The 18,263-nt window shown below is 41.5% G+C and overlaps 1 pseudogene across 1 annotated transcript; it reads right to left on the reverse strand.

The window, feature by feature from the left end:
- On the reverse strand, positions 1-14,604 carry LOC307095400 (rho GTPase-activating protein 1-like; annotated as a pseudogene). The gene is made up of 2 exons: positions 13,282-14,604; positions 1-48 (listed from the first exon to the last, which is right to left on the reverse strand). The product of its transcript is annotated as a rho GTPase-activating protein 1-like (transcript).
- Positions 14,605-18,263: the final 3,659 nt, after the last annotated feature.

Genomic DNA, 18,263 nt, shown 5'->3' on the forward strand with positions numbered 1-18,263 from the left:
CTAGAAGTCAGGTGTAGGGAACAACTCCCCTTGATGGCCCAGGAGGAACTTTGTGGGGAACGGGCTGTAAGCTGACACGGTCCTTGCACCTGTAGGGGCCAGCAAGGCTGGCACCCTACCCGCACAGATTTCCCAGGCCTGTTTGGATGGCAACTAATCAGTATAACGAGAGCAGCCCCTGCCTACAGAGCTTTCCCAGGGTTTGTTTATATGACTGCTATCAGTAGGATAAGAGCTACTTTCATGGCTTACCAAGAAATATGTATTCAATTAGTGAGATTTATTGTAACAAGAAACCTGTCCTTCAACTTATCCTTCCAGTAGTGATTTTAGAGAAACAAAGAATGTTTTCCTTGTGAGCCATTCCCTGCTTAGTGTCTTATGCGTAAAAAGCACTGTATTACTAATAAAAGTTGCCAGAGCTTCTCGAGAGCTGTGGACCTCCCGAATCCCGCTGTCCTGTCTTTCTTTCTCTTCTCAAATCCCACCTCCCTACCTCAGCCCGGTTCAATAGTCAGGCTGGACCTGACAAATTGGTGCCCGACCAGAGACCTGAGGACTTGGGAAGCAGAAGGTGAGGATCTCCTCCAGATAAAGAGTGCACTCGATAAGGTAAGGGAGGAGCATTTTTTTGATAGTTGGGAGTAAAGCATGGGACAGTTAGAATCTAGAGAAAATGCCCTTTATGGGCAAATGCTAAAGTCTATGCTCAACAGTAAAGGAACTAAAGTTAATGACAAGCAAGTAAAAAAATTTTTTAAAATTCATTCAGGATGCATTTTCCTTATGGAATCTGATACGGGATTGTTTAGATCCCAGGCACGAACATAATCAACCATCTCTTAATCCAGGAAAGAAAGAGAAGCAGTGTACTGGCACAAAAAAGGGGTCTAAAAAAGATGATGATACAGGTGTTGTTCAGGCAAAAGAGGAGGAAGATTATTTTTCTGCTAGAACTGAAGAGGGTAGTGACATGGATGATGTGTTAGAACAATTTTTAGAAGGATTAAAGCATCTTGGCAAGAAAAAGAGAAGCCGCGGGGGCCATTCCCGCCGCTCTCCGCTGCCCTGTGCAGCACCAGTTCCACTTTCCCCTCTCCAGATGGCTTTGCAGGAGGCACGAAAGGCTGGTGAGGATTTGGGCATTCACGCCTTCCCCGTTATGGAATGGTGAACCCTAACACGGGACAGCGTGAGCGTACTTATGACCCGCTTCCTTTTAAAACCCTGAAGGAGTTAAAAACAGCCTGTGCTCAGAATGGGCCTACTTCTCCTTATACTTTAACCATCTTGGAAACTATAGCCTCAGAGGCTCTCCCACCTAATGATTGGAGAGCTATTGCCAAGGGTTGTTTATCAGGAGGGGATTATCTCTTGTGGAAATCAGAATATGATGAAAAGGCTAAGGAGCAAGCTGCTCGTAATCGAGCAGCCCAGATTAATATTTCTTATAAAATGCTAGTAGGAGAAGGAGCCTATTCTGATACCCATAATCAAATTCAATACCCCCAGGAAGCTTATGGGCAAATTAATAGAGCTGGGATCAAAGCCTGGAAAAAGCTTCCCACCTCTGGTCAAAAAACAGAGGAGCTCTCAAAGATTATTCAAGGGCCAGATGAAAAGTATCAGGATTTTGTCTCTCGGCTATTACAGGCTGTTGGTCGAGTAGTGGTGGATAGAGAGGCTGGCATGTTAATAGTCAAACAGTTGGCGTATGAAAATGCTAACACTGCCTGTCAAGCTGCATTACGGCCCTATCAAAGAAAGGGGACTCTCTTAGATTATATCCGCATTTGCGCAGATAGTGGTCCCTCATATATGCAAGGAGTTGCCATCGCGGCCGCATTAAAGGGAACCACCATTGAAGGAATTCTTCAGCAACAGTTCAGCACAGGGAAAAGTCAAACACACAAGTGTTTCACTTGTGGAGGAACAGGACACATGGCAAAACAGTGTCCCTCTAATAAAAGGGTTAATAAAGGAAATGGCAGAAGTCCCAAACAACCTGGACTGTGCCCTAAATGTAAAAGAGGAAAACATTGGGCAAATGAGTGTAAATCTAAGACAGATATCCAGGGAAATCCCTTGCCTCAGCAGCAGTCAGGAAACTCCCGAAAGGGGCCAGCTCAGCCCCGGCAAATAATGGGGGCACTATCTGTTTACCCTCCTGCCCCTGTGCCACCTCAAGGCCAGCTGGCTGCGAAGCATCCAGCCTGCCCCAGGAGCAAAACGGATACAGGAGTTATTCCGAGCAACCCCCGGAAGTGCCGGGTTGGACCTTGGACCCATAAATCGATATGTATTAACTCCAGAATTGGGACCACAAGCCATCCCTACAGGGGTATATAGACCTACTCCTGAAGGGATGTTTAGCCTTTTACTAGGTAGAAGCAGTTTAACTATAAAAGGATTACACCAGGAGTGGCAGGAGAGGGCAGGGCTATCTGCTCTCCTGCAATAAGATTACTTACAATAAGATTACTTAAAGTTACATTTAAGAATTATAAAAGAACTTACAGGGAAATTCGAATCTTGGCTAAATTAGGTATGAGTTATTACTTTAGAAAGCCAAAAAGAAAGAAAAAATTTGAGATCTATCTTTCTTTTAAGCATAAAAAGAAATTCGGCCAGATCTGTTACTAATGCTTCCCCTAAAGTAAGCAGGATGTGGGGGAAGGGAGAGACACATGACGATCCAATATGGATGCCCACTCTCCCAGTATACAAATTTAAAGTTTCCTTTCTCGCCATGAAAAAACCTTAAAAATTTAGAAATGTGTCTGGAATTTCTGTGCTGGTGGGGAGAGAACTTAGCTGTAAAACAGAATGCGTGCATAGTCTGATTTCAGACATTTAGATTGTCTTCAGCTGGAATCTCTCTGCAAAAGCTATAGAAAATTAAAAACCCAGAACTGGTTATTTTTCCTAAGAGAAACGGCGAAAAAGTCTTCTTAAAAGAAATTCAAGCTAATTCCAGCAACAAGATTCGCATTTCCATAATAAAGAGCTGTTTTTAAAATACTAATAAAGTGTGTTAAAAGGTTGACTTTTAAAGCCTTCAAAAATATAAGTAAATTTATCTCTGTCATAGAATTTATTCAAAATAAATGCTTTAAAATAATTAGAATTGGATTTGAATCTCAGAAATTATTAAAATATAAATAATATATTAATTATAAAGATCTAAGTAGCCCAGATAACTAACTACACCCTTTATTAATAGAGGAAGGGGTAGATGCCCTCCCCCCAGCAGAGTTACTAGCAAATAAAAAGTAAAATTTAAATTTACCCCATAAGAAAAATCTAGAGGACAGAATTAAAGCCATTAATTGATTATGTCTTATATTTCTCTTAGAAATATAAAAGTGTCATCAATCTAAGAACTACTAAAAATATTTGATTTACAAGCTCTAAAAGTTCAAAGTACAGATTAAATTAGGAGAAATTATAAATATAGTAATTATATTACCTAATATATAAAAATATATTTTTGAGAAAATAAAATGCTATGTTTTCTCTAATAATTAAGAATTTAAAATATATTAGTTATTAGTCTGATTTTAAAAAGAGGATTAATTCTATAATCCAGTTTAAATATAATTGATATTCTTTAAGATAATTTAGGTATATAATTTTTAAAGCATATATATAAATATATGCGTATATATATATATATATATATATATATACACATATATTTAATCTTTCCAAATTATTTCAAGACTGAGAGTGACTTTTGAACATTTCATTGGGCCCCGAAATATTCAAAAGTCTGTTCTCTCTTAAAAGAAATTTTTTTTATTTAATTAAGCCAATTGATACTTGAAGTCACATAGAAAGCTTTATCAAATATAAATTAATATATTTTACTTATACATATATATTAAATATTATAAAGGTTTTCACCTGTAAGAAGGGCAAAAACAATATATTTCTTAAATATAGCCATACTTTTAGATCAGACCAATAAAGTATTAAACCTATAAGTTTTACTAAATAAGTTTCTTTACTTTTTAAATAAAGATACCTACTTTAATTCCTTAAATATATTAGCTTATTAAATTATAATCAAGGGTTTCAGCTTAAAGAAAAGCCAATGTCTTTGTAAGCAATTTAATTAAGTATTCTAAGAAAGTTACTAAGGCCTTGTCTATACAAAAAAAATTAACAGCCAATTTAAAATTAAATTACCATACCTAGAGCAAAGTATATCCTTACATAATATAATTCTACAATGTCATTGTAATTTTTGATATTTTAATACAGCATATTTTACATTTATCCAAAACAAACTTACAAACTAATTTTTTGAATGTTTGGCAGCAATTTAAAAGGACATAAAAGGATTTAATCCCTTCCACTATGTGGAGGGCCCCCTGGGAAGGCACCTGAGCATTCTACATTGGCCCTTCTTGCTCTTTTTACCAAGAGGGACCCTCTTCTCACAATGTAATTGCCTGCAGCTGTTGCCTGAGCTCTCTATTCATACTAAGGTTGAAGCCTCATAGTGGCTGGTACCATAGATCTGTCTCTTGCCCAATGGCGTGAGCTGGGCCCTCCCTAGAGAAGAAACCTGGGTTCCCCAAGATATGTGATCAATGCCAGGGCCCTGCCAGCAGGCGAGGGGATCCCAAGGCAGGTGCTGGGAGTGGAGGCCACAGGGGCATAAGCTACCAAGGAGACAGAACTGAACCTCACATCACCCTGCTTGGCCCCGGAGGATGGCTGATTAGTCAAAGACGGGTAAGATTCCTCAAGGGAGGAACAACCTAAGACAGGCACAGTCGCAGAGGGGCCATCAGGAGAGAACTTGGGGGTCAACAGAGGTGGGGCACAGAACCTCACCCCCCCAACATTATAGGGGCCTGAACTCTAGCCCCTTCTGAGGGAGGTCTCCTACCCCATGGCTGCTTCGCGCTTCCCACGCCCAGCTTGGATCAGGACCCAGGTAACAGACAGAGACTTGGCCCAGCACCCAGATAACAGAGACATGGCTAACAGCAGCTGCCCTATATCTAAATCCAGCCTAACACCAGGAATGCTCAGGGCTTTCTCAGGGATACAAATAATCCTTTCCATTAACATTTACAGGGTAAACTAAGATTATTATTAAAATATTAAATTTAAAAGTAAATTAGTAGTCAGCCTTACTATAAAAGTACTTATAATAAAGCTAGCTAGTCGCCTACAGGCTCAACCTTCAAACTACAGCAGAAAACACAGAGCAGAAAACAAAGGTCCTTCAAACCCCTTATATTTCAGTAGAAATACAAGCTCTTATTTATGCCTTAACAGATTTTACTACGAAGCCCATCAACCTATAGTAATAGTACTTATATAGTAAGTATAGCAAAAATTATTAAAACAGCTACTATAAGGCACACTAATTTACAAGAATTTTTCATTTAATTTTCAGCCTTTAAAATATTATTTAACAATAACAATTTCCATATTTTATTAGAAGCAATGTTCTCAGTATATTATCCACCTTCCTATACCAACTTTAGGGGTAAATCCCCAAGGACTTAAACCTAATCATATCTAGCAGAAGAATGTCACTCAATTGTAGAAAGAACCATTCATACTCTTACAATCATTTACTAAAAAACAAAAAAGGGGAAGAGGTTGTGTTTTATATCTTTCCAGAAGGAGCAATGCAGCCAATTCGGGTGCCAGAGAGTTACGTGTGTCACCGAAATGGACTCAGACAAGATCCTGTGTCCCTTCACTCAAAAGGACTAAGTACTACCCTAATGACAGCAAAGCAGAGAAAGAAGAAAAACTGAAAGCTACGCAAGCAACTGAGGTGCCAACATAGAGTCATCTGAAGAAGTTAACAACTGAAGTGCAGCAGATTATGGAAAAGCAAGAAGTTGAAGCTACTTCTTCAACCATGTTCCTGCTCATGCTAGCATCTATTAGGTGCCAGTCTTCTGCAAAATTTTACGCAGGCAAACAAAAGACTCTAAGTAAATATACACCAGGAACACCAGCAGCAAAAGAGACTTTCTTTCATTTAGTAGCTAAAAATATTAATATGTCCATAGTTTTGATTTCTCTCATTATTTTATTATTATTTAATAGCCATAGTTTTGCTCTTTTTTTTTTCAATTTTTTTATTAAGGTATTATATGTGTACATATCTTACCATTGCCCTCCCCACACCCCACTCCCATATATGCCCCCACCCCCCAGAGTTTTGCATCCATTGGTTATGCTTATATGCATGCATACAAGTCCTTTGATTGATCTCTTATCTCCCCCACCTCTCCCTAACCTTCCCCTTGTAATTTGACAGTCTGTTTGATGCTTTACTGTCTCTGTATCTATCTTTTTGTTCAAGTTTATAATGTTCTTTATTATCCATAAATGAGTGAGATCATGTGGTATTTTTCTTTCATTGACTGACTTATTTCACTTAACATAATGTTCTCCAATTCCTCCCAGGTTGCTGCAAATGATGAGAATTCCTTCTTTTTTATGGCAGCATAGTATTCCATTGTGTAGATGTACCACAGTTTTCTGATCCAGTCATCTGCTGACGGGCACCTAGGCTGTTTCCAAATCTTAGCTATGGTGAATTGCGCTGCTATGAACATAGGGGTGCATACATCCTTTCTAATTGGTGTTTCTAGTTTCTTCGGATATATTCCCAGGAGTGGGATTACTGGGTCAAATGGGAGTTCCATTTTCAGTTTTTTGAGGAAACTCCATACTGTTCTCCACAGTGGCTGCACCAGTCTGCAATCCCACCAGCAGTGCACGAGGGTTCCTTTTTCTCCGCATCCTCGCCAACACTTGTCGTTTGTTGATTTGTTGATGATAGCCATTCTGACAGGTGTGAGATGGTACCGCATTGTTGTTTTGATTTGCATCTCTCGGATAATTAGTGACGTTGAGCATGTTTTCATGTGTCTCTTGGCCTTCCTTCTGTCTTCTTTTGAAAAGATTCTATTTAGGTCCGTTGCCCATTTTTTTATTGGATCATTTATCTTCCTTTTATTAAGTTGTATAAGCTGCCTGTAGATGTTGGAGATTAAACCTTTATCAGTGATGCCATTTGCAAATATGTTCTCCCATGCAGTGGGCCTTCTTGTTGTTTTGTTGATGGTTTCTTTTGCTGTGAAAAAGCTTTTTATTTTTATGTAGTCCCATTTGTTAATTTTCTCTTTAGCTTCCATTGCCCTAGGGGCAGTGTCAGTGAAGAATTTCTTTTGGCATATGTCTGACATTTTGCTGCCTGTGGATTGCTCTAGTATTTTTATGGTTTCCCGTCTTATGTTTAAGTCCTGTATCCATTTTGAGTTTATTTTTGTGTATGGCGTAAGTTGGTGATCAAGCTTCATTTTTTTGCATGTATCTGTCCAATTTTCCCAACACCATTTATTGAAGAGACTGTCTTTATTCCATTGTATGTTCATGCCTCCTTTGTCAAATATTAATTGAGCATAGTGGTTTGGGTCAATATCTGGATTCTCTATTCTGTTCCATTGATCTATATGTCTGTTCTTGTGCCAGTACCAGGCTGTTTTGAGAACAGTGGCTTTGTAATACAGCTTGAAATCTGGTATTGAGATCCCTCCTACTTTATTCTTCTTTCTCAGGATTGCTGTGGCTATTCGGGGTCTTTTTTTATTCCAGATGAATTTTTGGAGAGTTCTTTCAAGGTCTGTGAAATATGCCGTTGGTATTTTAATGGGGAGTGCATTGAATCTATAGATTGCTTTGGGTAGTATGGACATTTTAATGATGTTGATTCTACCAATCCATGAACATGGTATGTTCTTCCATCTGTTTACGTCTTCCTCTATCTCTTTTTTCAGTGTCCTGTAGTTTTCCGTGTATAGGTCTTTTACCTCCTTAGTTAAGTTTATTCCTAGGTATCTTAATTTTTTTGGTGCGATGGTAAATGGGATTGCCTTTTTAGTCTCTCTGTTTGTAAGTTCACTATTGGTGTATAGAAAGGCCATAGATTTCTTGGCGTTAATTTTGTATCCTGCTACATTGCCGAATTCATTTATTAAGTCTATTAGTTTTTTGACGGAGTCTTTCGGATTTTTTATGTACAATATCATGTCGTCTGCAAATAAAGACAGCTTTACTTGTTCTTTTCCAATCTGGATGCCTTTTATTTCTTCTTCTTGTCTAATTGCAATGGCTAATACTTCCAGTACTATGTCAAACAGGAGTGGTGAGAGTGGGCATCCCTGTCTTGTTCCTGTTCTTAGGGGAAATGTCTTTAGTTTTTGTCCATTGAGTATGATGTTTGCTGTGGGTTTATCATATATAGCTTTTATTATGTTGAGGTATGAGCCATCTATTCCCACCTTGTTGAGAGCTTTTATCAAGAAAGGGTGTTGGATTTTGTCAAATGCTTTTTCTGCATCAATTGATATGACTATGTGATTTTTATCTTTCAATTTGTTTATGTGATGTATCACGTTTATTGATTTGCGGATATTGTACCATCCTTGCATTCCTGGGATAAATCCTACTTGGTCATGGTGTATGATCTTTCTGATGTACTGCTGGAGCCGATTTGCTAGAATTTTGTTGAGGATTTTGGCATCTATGTTCATGAGGGATATTGGTCTGTAATTCTCTTTCATTGTGTTGTCTTTATCTGGTTTTGGTATTAGGGTGATGCTGGCTTCATAGAAGGAGCTTGGAAGTGTTCCTTCCACTTGAATTTTTTGGAATATTCTGAGGAGGATAGGTTTTAGTTCTTCCTTGAATGTTTGGTAAAACTCTCCTGTGAAGCCATCATGCCCCGGGCTTTTGTTTGCCGGAAGCTTTTTGATGACTGCTTCAATTTCGTCCATAGTTATTGGCCTATTGAGCTGTTTAGATTCTTCTTGATTGATTTTTGGAAGGTTATATTTTTCTAGGAATATGTCCATTTCCTCCAGATTGTCCAGTTTGTTGGAATAGAGTTGTTCGTAGTATTTTGTAACAATCCTTTGTATCTCAGCGGGGTCTGTTGTTATTTCACCTCTTTCATTTCTGATTTTGTTTATTTGGGTCCTCTCTCTTTGCTTCTTGGTGAGCCTGGCTAGAGGTCCATCAATCTTGTTTATCCTTTCAAAGAACCAGCTCTTGGTTTTGTTGATCTTATGTATTGTTTCTTTGGTCTCTATGTCATTTATCTCCGCTCTGATCTTTGTTATTTCCTTCCTTCTGGTTACACTGGGCTTTTCTTGCTGCTATTTTTCTAGCTCTTTGAGTTGTAGGGTTAAGTAATTTATTACCATTGTTTCTTGTTTTTTGCAATAGGCCTGTAGAGCTATGAACTTCCCTCTCAAGACTGCTTTCGCTGTGTCCCATAGATTTTGGATTGTTGTGTTTTCATTGTCATTTGTTGCCATGATGTTTTTTATTTCTTCCTTGATCTCTCTGGTGACCCAGTCCTTGTTTAATAGCATGCTGTTTAGTCTCCATGTGTTTGATTTCTTTGGATTGTATTTATTGTAGTTGATTTCCAGTTTTATGCCACTGTGATCTGAGAAGATGCTTGATATAATTTCTATCTTCTTGAATTTGAAGAGACTTTGCCTGTGACCCAGCATATGGTCTATCTTTGAAAATGACCCATGTGCACTTGAGAAGAATGTATATTCTGTGGCTTTGGGGTGAAATGTTCTGAAGATGTCAATTAATTCCATCTGGTCTAGTGAGTCATTTAGGATTGCTGTTTCTTTGCTGATTTTTTGTTTAGAGGATTTGTCCAGTGGTGATAGTGGGGTATTAAAGTCTCCTACTATGATTGTGTTGCTATTAATCTCTCCCTTGATATCCTCCAGGAGTTTTTTTATGTATTTGGGTGCTCCTATATTGGGAGCGTATATGTTTACCAGAATTATTTCTTCTTGTTGGATTTCTCCCTTTAGTATTATGAAGTGGCCTTCCTTATCTCTTGTTATGGCATTTACTTTGAGGTCTATTTTGTCAGATATAAGTATTGCTACCCCAGCTTTTTTTTCATTTCCATTTGCCTGAAAGATATTTTTCCATCCCTTCACTTTCAATCTGTGTGAGTCTCTTGTTCTGAGGTGGGTCTCTTGTAGACAGCATATATATGGGTCGTGTTTTTTTATCCATTCAGCTACTCGATGTCTTTTGATTGGAGCATTTAGTCTGTTTACATTTAAAGTTATTACTGAAAGGTATTTGTTTGCAGTCATATCTATTTTTGTGTCTGTATTCCTTCTTACCTGTTTATTTCTTCTTTTTACAGTATTCCCTTTAGCAATTCTTGCATTGCTGGTTTGGTGGTGATAAACTCCCTGAGGCTTTTTTTGTCTGCAAAGCTCCTGATTTCCCCTTCAATTTTGATTGATAGTCTTGCTGGATATAGTATTCTTGGATTCAGTCCTTTGCTTTGCAACACTTTGTATACCTCCTTCCATTCACTTCTAGCTTGTTGTGTTTCTGATGAGTAATCATTTGACAATCTGATGGGTGTTCCTTTGTAGGTAACTCTCTGTCTCTCTCTTGCCGCCTTTAGGATTCTCTCTTTATCATTTATATTTGCCATTGAAATTATGACATGTCTTGGTGTGGGTCTTTTGGGTTTGATCCTGCTTGGGACTCTCTTTACTTGCGTAACTTTTATCTTTCCCATATCCGGGAAGTTTTCTGTCATTATTTCTTCGAATAGATTTTCTAATCCCTGCTGCTCTTCTTGTCCTTCTGGCAGCCCTATTATACGCATGTTACTTCGTTTAAGGTTGTCCCGAAGCTCCCTTAGGCTTTCCTCCTGCTTTTTAATTTTTTTCTCCAATTGCTGTTCAGCTTGAGCTTGTTTCTGTACCTGATCTTCTAACTCACTAATTTGGTCCTCTGCTTCTTGTAATCTACTGTTGAAACTTTCCATGGTGTTTTTGATTGTAGCTATATCACTTTTCATTTCTTCCTGATTCTTGCATAAGTTGTTGATTTTCTCATCCATCCGATGTATAAATTCCATGACCATTACTCTGAACTCCTTTTCGGTCATGTTGCAAGCTTCATTTTCACTAATTTCCTTTCTTGGCGACTCCACATTTTCTTTCCTCTGTGAGTTATTTCATTTCCCCATTCTGGCTATTACCAGAAAGCTCAAGCTTCTGTTTGCGTGGACCTGGGCCGTGTGCTGTGGGGACTTCGCTCCACCCTAGTTTCACTGAAGTGCTCTGACACTAGGACGTGTGACTGTCTTTGGTTGGTGGGAACCAAACTTGCCCAGGATCAGTGTCCCCAGTGTTCCGTGTGGTCTCGTTTGCACATTTAGAATCAGGGGCCCTGTCTGCACCACACTGTTGGTATGTGCCGAGAATGAGATCCTTAGCATGTGCCAGGAGTCAGAGTTTCCCTGTGTCTGCACCAAGACTCGAGTGTCAAAGTCTCTGTTGCCTTGTGCGGTTTCTCGTTGAGAATCAGGGTCCCTGTGTGTGCACGCACCAACAATTGGGGTCGCTGGCTCTTAGTGTGAATGCGCTGTGAGTCAGGGATCCCAGGCAGCTGTGTCCGGCGTGCCAAATTCCCTGAAGTGGGGCTGCGTCCTGTGTGTGCTCTCTCTACTGAGCCAAACCGGCTAGAGCGCACATTCTTAAAAACCTGAAGGTGAGCCGGCTCAGTGCACTCTCCCAAAGTCCCAGAAGGGGGGCGGAGTCCGTCCTGCGCGCCAAATTCCCCAAAGGGAAGCCCCTCTGTGCACGCTTTTAAGAATCTCCGAAGGGGGAGCTGTGACCCGTGAGCCAAATTCCCCCAAATTCCCCGAAGGGGAACCCTCTGTGCGCACTGACAGATTTCCCCGATGGGGAGCTGCTTCTGTCCCGTGCGCGAGCGTGCGCCAAATTCCCTAAGAGGGAGCGCGTCCCTGCGCAAAGCTCGGCAGCTTGGGCCAGGGGCGGGTCTAACAGTTACTATGGCGCTGTCTGTGCGCGCGCCTGTGAGCAGCTTGGGGGAGGGGCGGGTCTATCAATTACTATGGCGCTATCAGCGCCTGCGAGGAGGGGGATAGGCTCTTTGACTCACGGAAATCTGCCGGGAAGTCTGGATTCTTGTTTGTTTGTCTGAAGCTGTGATAGCAGTTCTCTGTCCCCAGTGGCTGCAGGGTCCTGGTTTGTGTCAGAAGCCAGGATCCGAGCCTCAGGCAGCTCTGTTTCCCAAGATGGCGTGGTCTCTGCCTCCGCACCAGCCGCCGAGAAGTGTCCGCTTTGTGCGCGGGGCTCCGCCGTCTAGGGCTGCCCTGTTCGGGAGCCCCTTGGAAGACCTGCAGAATCTAACTGACCCTATCTCATACACACACACACACACCACACACATCTACACTCTCCTCTATGGGTTCCTCACTCACACTCTCTCTCTCCCTACCTTCCTGCCGGTCGCCATCTTTTTTCTCCATAGTTTTGCTCTTAACATTCAAGTTTTAAAAATGATAACATGTATATAATTTAATTTTGCATTGGCATTGTTTTAATATTAGAGCTTTGTTATTGATATTTAAATTTTACTTTTATTATTAGTAGCCTAAAAAACAGATATCAGTATATTACATAGAGAGATTCAAGCTATTAATGATGCAGGTTCTGCTCTGTTGCCTCCTAGTGAAGTGGCACAGAATATTTTTGATAAAATTCTAAGCCTTATGTCTTTTCATAGATTACAATCATTTATCTGGTCTCTGTCAATTATTGTTATCCTTGCTCTCGTTATTCTCTGTTCAATTCCAGTCTGCTTCCGAACCATTGGATCCAGCATCCGGTCCCTGCAAATAGGACTACATGAACTTCGCTTAAAAGACAGAGAAGAGGGATCTGTGGGGAACGGGCTGTAAGCTGACACGGTCCTTGCACCTGTAGGGGCTAGCAAGGCTGGCACCCTACCCGCACAGATTTCCCAGGCCTGTTTGGATGGCAACTAATCAGTATAACGAGAGCAGCCCCTGCCTACAGAGCTTTCCCAGGGTTTGTTTATATGACTGCTATCAGTAGGATAAGAGCTACTTTCATGGCTTACCAAGAAATATGTATTCAATTAGTGAGATTTATTGTAACAAGAAACCTGTCCTTCAACTTATCCTTCCAGTAGTGATTTTAGAGAAACAAAGAATGTTTTCCTTGTGAGCCATTCCCTGCTTAGTGTCTTATGCGTAAAAAGCACTGTATTACTAATAAAAGTTGCCAGAGCTTCTCGAGAGCTGTGGACCTCCCGAATCCCGCTGTCCTGTCTTTCTTTCTCTTCTCAAATCCCACCTCCCTACCTCAGCCCGGTTCAATCATCAGGCTGTACCTGACAGAACTTGGTAAAGTTATTGATGGAATTAATGGCCTTGAGAGTGATGGCAGCATCCTTGGCCCACAGCTGGTTAGGGCCAAAGACAACAGCTGGGTTAGTGTTGGTCATCTTGTTTTGGTCAAACTGGGCAGAAACCTGCACCAGGAAGGCAGTGAGGAAACAAAGCACCTGGTAGTTTTCCTTGGGCAGCATCCGAAGGACCTGCAGCATCACCTCCACTCTCTGGCTCTCACCAATGTTGAGGAAGCCCACTACGCGGGGGTAGAGGTCAAAGGTGAGTAGGGGTTCAGGAAGCACCCAGAGGAAGGTCTTGAGGATGACTGCTGGCAAGTTTTAGTTGTTGTACTGGTCTAAGTCCACAGGCAGCCCCATGTACTTCTGCTGCACCTCTTGTACAACTTGGATGTTGGCAGACCTCCGGAAAAATCCCTTCAGTGGTGAGAGCATGGGCCTGCAGGTGGGCAATGGTCTCCTGGAGCATGAGAGGAATGGGCTCCCGCTCTGATTCTTCTTCTGGAGGTGCTTCAGTGAGACCTCAAACTGCTGGTTGGGCAGAGGGGGCCGTGGTGGCATGGGCTTGGGGGCTGTTGCAGGTCTCTTCTGTGTGGACTTCAGAAAGTCATCATACTTGAGCATTGGCGAGGGATCCCTAGTTGCTCCAGCTTCACGTGCTTGCTTAACTCACTCAGGTAATTCACATAGAAGATCTTCTACCCAAACTTGAAGCTAATGAGGGGCTTAAAGAGGATGAGCGGGTGTTGATGAACATGGTAGGGTGCAAGATATACAGGGCCTTGATGTTCTTCTTGTATTTTCGGTCAAACTCCCGGTAGGCATCCCAGAGCCAGCTGAACGAGGGCTTGTTGTTGCTGGTCAGGCCATGGTGCAGGTAAGCAGTGTGTAATCACTCCCCATGTACTGGTCCAGGGTGTGTTTCAGGTACCCCAGGAGCTTACTGTGGTCTAGCTGGTGGCTGGGAGGCATTCAGCAGGCACTAAACACAATGATCTTCTGCCCATACTTGTCATCTCCTGCCACCTCCACAATCTGGTGCCTGGTGAAGTTGTAGTAAGGGTCATCCCACTTCAGGTGTGTGACAGGTTTTGGGGAGCTGCTTTTGGAGTCATCTGACTTGGGAAAGTTGGGCATTTCATCTGAGGGCCAGTTCTTCTCATCAATGGAGGCTAGCTTCAGCTGGTTCAGAGCCTGGCTGATGTCATCCAAGGTCAGGTCATCCTGCAGCTCTGAAAGTGGGTCCATAGCTGAGCCTGTCCCCGACAGTCTCACCCCATAGAACCTGAAGAGAAACCGCGGTCGGGCTCTGCTCCTTTTCTGCCTATTCTTTTCTTGCAAGTAAATGGAATCATAAAATATACTGTATAGCCTTTTGTGATTGTCTTCTTTCACTTAATATAAGGTTTATAAGGTTCATCCATGTTGTAGCATATATCAGTATTGCATTCCTTTTTTTGGTCTATTATTCCATTGTATGGATATAACATTTTTATTTTATTTATTTATTTATTTTAGTTTTTGCTTATTATTTTTTTTTGTGTTAATCCTCATCTAAGGATATTTTTTCCATTTATTTTTAGAGAGTGTGGAAGGGGAGAGGTGGAGAGAAACACCGATGTGAGAGAGACACATTGATTGGTTGCCTAATCCCTGTCCGGGGCCAGGGATGAAGCCTGCAACCGAAGTACGTGCCAGTGATCGGAATCAAACCCTTCCATCCATGGGCCAATGCTCTACCCACTGAGCAAATCAGGCCAGGGTAATATAACGCATTTTAAAAAATGATTTTGTTGATCCTCACCTGAGGGTATTTTCCCACTGATTTTTAGAGAGAATGGAAGGGAGGGGAAGAGACAGAGAAACATCAATGTGAGAGAGACACAATGGATGCCTCCTGTACCTGCCCCAACCAGGGCCATGGATCAAACCTGCAACCCAGGTACATGCCCTTGACTGGAATAAAACCCGGGACCCTTCAGTCCCAGGGCCAATGCTCTATCCACTGAGCCAAACTGGCTAGGGAAAGATAAAATACATTTTATTTATCCATTCAACAACTGATGGACATTTGAGTAGTTACACATTTTGGTTATCATGAATAATGCTGCTTATGAACATTCCTGTGCAGGTTTTTGTGTGAACATATGTTTGCAATTCTCCTGAGTATATCTCAGGGTGAAACTGCTGGGTCATATGGTAACTTATCATTTACCATTTTAAATTAATACAGAATTGTTTTCCAAAGTAGCTACAATATTTTACAATCTCATGAAAGAGAAATTTATAACAACAAATACTGCAGAGAAATGGGAAACCTCATAAATTGCTGGTGGGAATGTATGTGGTGCAGCCACTTATGAGCAAAATGAACTAACAAGCAAAATAGATAGACTCAGATAGAGAGCAGGCTGATAGTTGTGGGGTACGGCTGGGTGGGATGTGGAGGGATTGAGTAAAAAAGAGAAAAAACTTGTGGACATGTGAAATAGTGTGGTGATTGCAGGGGTGGGGTGGGGTGGAGTAGGGTATAGGGGAGATAAATGGTGATGGATGGAGACTTGACTTGGGATGGTGAACACACAATACAGTGTACAGATGACATGTTGTAGAATTGTGCACCTGACATCTATATGATTTTGTTAACCACTGTCACCCCAATAAATTCAATTAGAAAAAAAAAGTTTTTCAGTTTCTTAAAATATTAAATATAAGTTTACCATATGACCCAGAAATTACTCTCCAAGGTGATTACCCAAGAGTGTTACAGAAGACCAGAGAAAAACCAAGCAATGCTTAGAGAAATGGAGTTACACTGCTTTATTATGCCAGCGGTCTCAGTGGAGTCACCTCCAAGAAAATCTGAGCAAAGCAATATGGTGGGAGCTTTCCTTTATATTCTACTAGAGGCCCGGTGCACGAAATTCGTGCATGGGGGGGAAGTCCCCTCAGCCCAGCCTGCACCCTCTCCAATCCAGGACCCCTCAGGGGATGTCTGACTGCCGGTTTGGGCCCGATCCTGGGTCTTCCTCACTATTCCTGGCACAGAGCTCCTTAAACTTTGGAATTTCGTAAGAGATAAGAGAGATTGAGATGTCTTTTGTTATTCATAACAAGCCCCTTTAAACCACACCTGAGTTTGTATTAATGCAGTGACTTCATGAAAGCTGCCTAAGGGTGGGGCCAGTAGTCAGGGCAGTGATTAGAGGAGTCCAAGTTTCAACCCCACCCTCCAACCTCCAGGGATGGGAGAGAGAATAGAGGTTGAATTAATTACCAATGGTAAATGATTTAATCAATCATACCTAAGTAATACTGAAGCCTTCATAAAAACCCAAAAGTGTGCATTCAAAGAACTTCCTAGTTGGTGAACACATGGAGATGTGGGAGAGTGGTGTGCCTGGAGAGGGCATGGGAGCTCTGCATTCCTTCCTACATACCTTACTCAATGCATCTCTTCTATATAGATGTCCCTGAATTGTATCCTTTTTAACCTTTTGCACTCGGATGTCGAGTGTGACTCGACATGGTTAGCATTAGAATAAAGGAATCGAGAAAAAAGCAAGCGAGTGCAAAGGGTTAAAAAATGAGTAATCTATTAAGTAAACTCTTTACCTGAGTTCTGTGAGCCACACTAGCAAATAATAAACCTGAGTAGAGAGTCGTGGGAATCTCTGATTTATAGACGGTTGGTCAGAAAAACCGGTGACAACCTGGACTTTCTATGCTGATGACCTTGTGATTAATGTCTTAAATGGGGACAGTCTGTGGGACTGTTTTTTTTTTTTGTTGTTGTTTTTTTTAATATATTTTATTGATTTTTTACAGAGAGAAAGGAGAGGGATAGAAAGCTAGAAACATCGATGAGAGAGAAACATCGACCAGCTGACTCCTGCATACCCGCTACCAGGGATGTGCCCGCAACCAATGTACATGCCCTTGACCGGAATCGAACCCAGGACCTTTCATTCCGCAGACCGACGCTCTATCCACTGAGCCAAACCGGTTTTGGCAGTCTGTGGGACTGTTGTAGGCAGTTAGACAGACATAAGCAAAGCAAGGATGATGGGCCAGGTATAGAAGGTCATCAGCATAGAAAGTCCTAGGTGCCTAGCAATGGACAATCAATTGTAGAGTGGGGCCTTGCTCCCAGGGTGACTTTTTCTCCCCTTGCATATCGCTGGTCTTGAGGTTTGCACCACCTGACCTTTCCTCCCTGGAAATAACAACTAGGCCTCAGTTGTATTTCAGCTCTAGGCCCAGATAAGCAACAAAACTAGCCACGCTGCCTGCCATCAGGACCAGCTGCATGAAATAATGCCCTGATGCCGGCCAATCAGTCATTGGAGACCACAACCCTGAATGGACACACCTGTAAAACTACTGACTATTCTATTAAGATCTTCATTTGGATCTCCCCTGAATTCTCTATCCTTAAAACCCTTAGGATGGAGGACTGAGCAAGCTCTCCTCCTAGGAGCATGCCCTCCTGGGAGCACAGGACTAAGCCTTTGAAATAGGAATTTTTAGGGGTGAAATAGGCATGTTTAGGGATTTTTTTAAATTAAGGGGGTCCATGGAAAAAGCACAGGCTGCAAAGCTGCAAAAGGTTACATTTCCATAAGACAGGGAAGTTGGGAGAGGCAGCAGTTATATTTCCATAAGATAAGGGAACTGGGAATAGCAAAAGGTCTATATTTACAAAATAAGGAAGGAGGAAGAAAGCCCGGAGGGAATAGGAGAACAATGAGGGAGGAGGGCCTTACATGTCACATGTGAGGTTTGACCTTTGAGCTCAGGAGTTACTATAGTGACCAAATCAAAGGGGAATAGTGACCAATCAGAGGGGATATTGAGGCACAAAAAACTGCAGCCTTTATAAACTGTGGAAAAAGGGACTCAGTGGGACTCTTTCCCCCTCTCCTCATGGGAATCTGTACTTGTTCTTCAATAAATTTCCACCTTTACTATAT

Source organism: Cnephaeus nilssonii (assembly GCF_951640355.1).
Source record: "Cnephaeus nilssonii genome assembly, chromosome: X".
In the NCBI taxonomy this organism is placed as follows: Eukaryota; Metazoa; Chordata; class Mammalia; order Chiroptera; family Vespertilionidae; genus Cnephaeus; species Cnephaeus nilssonii.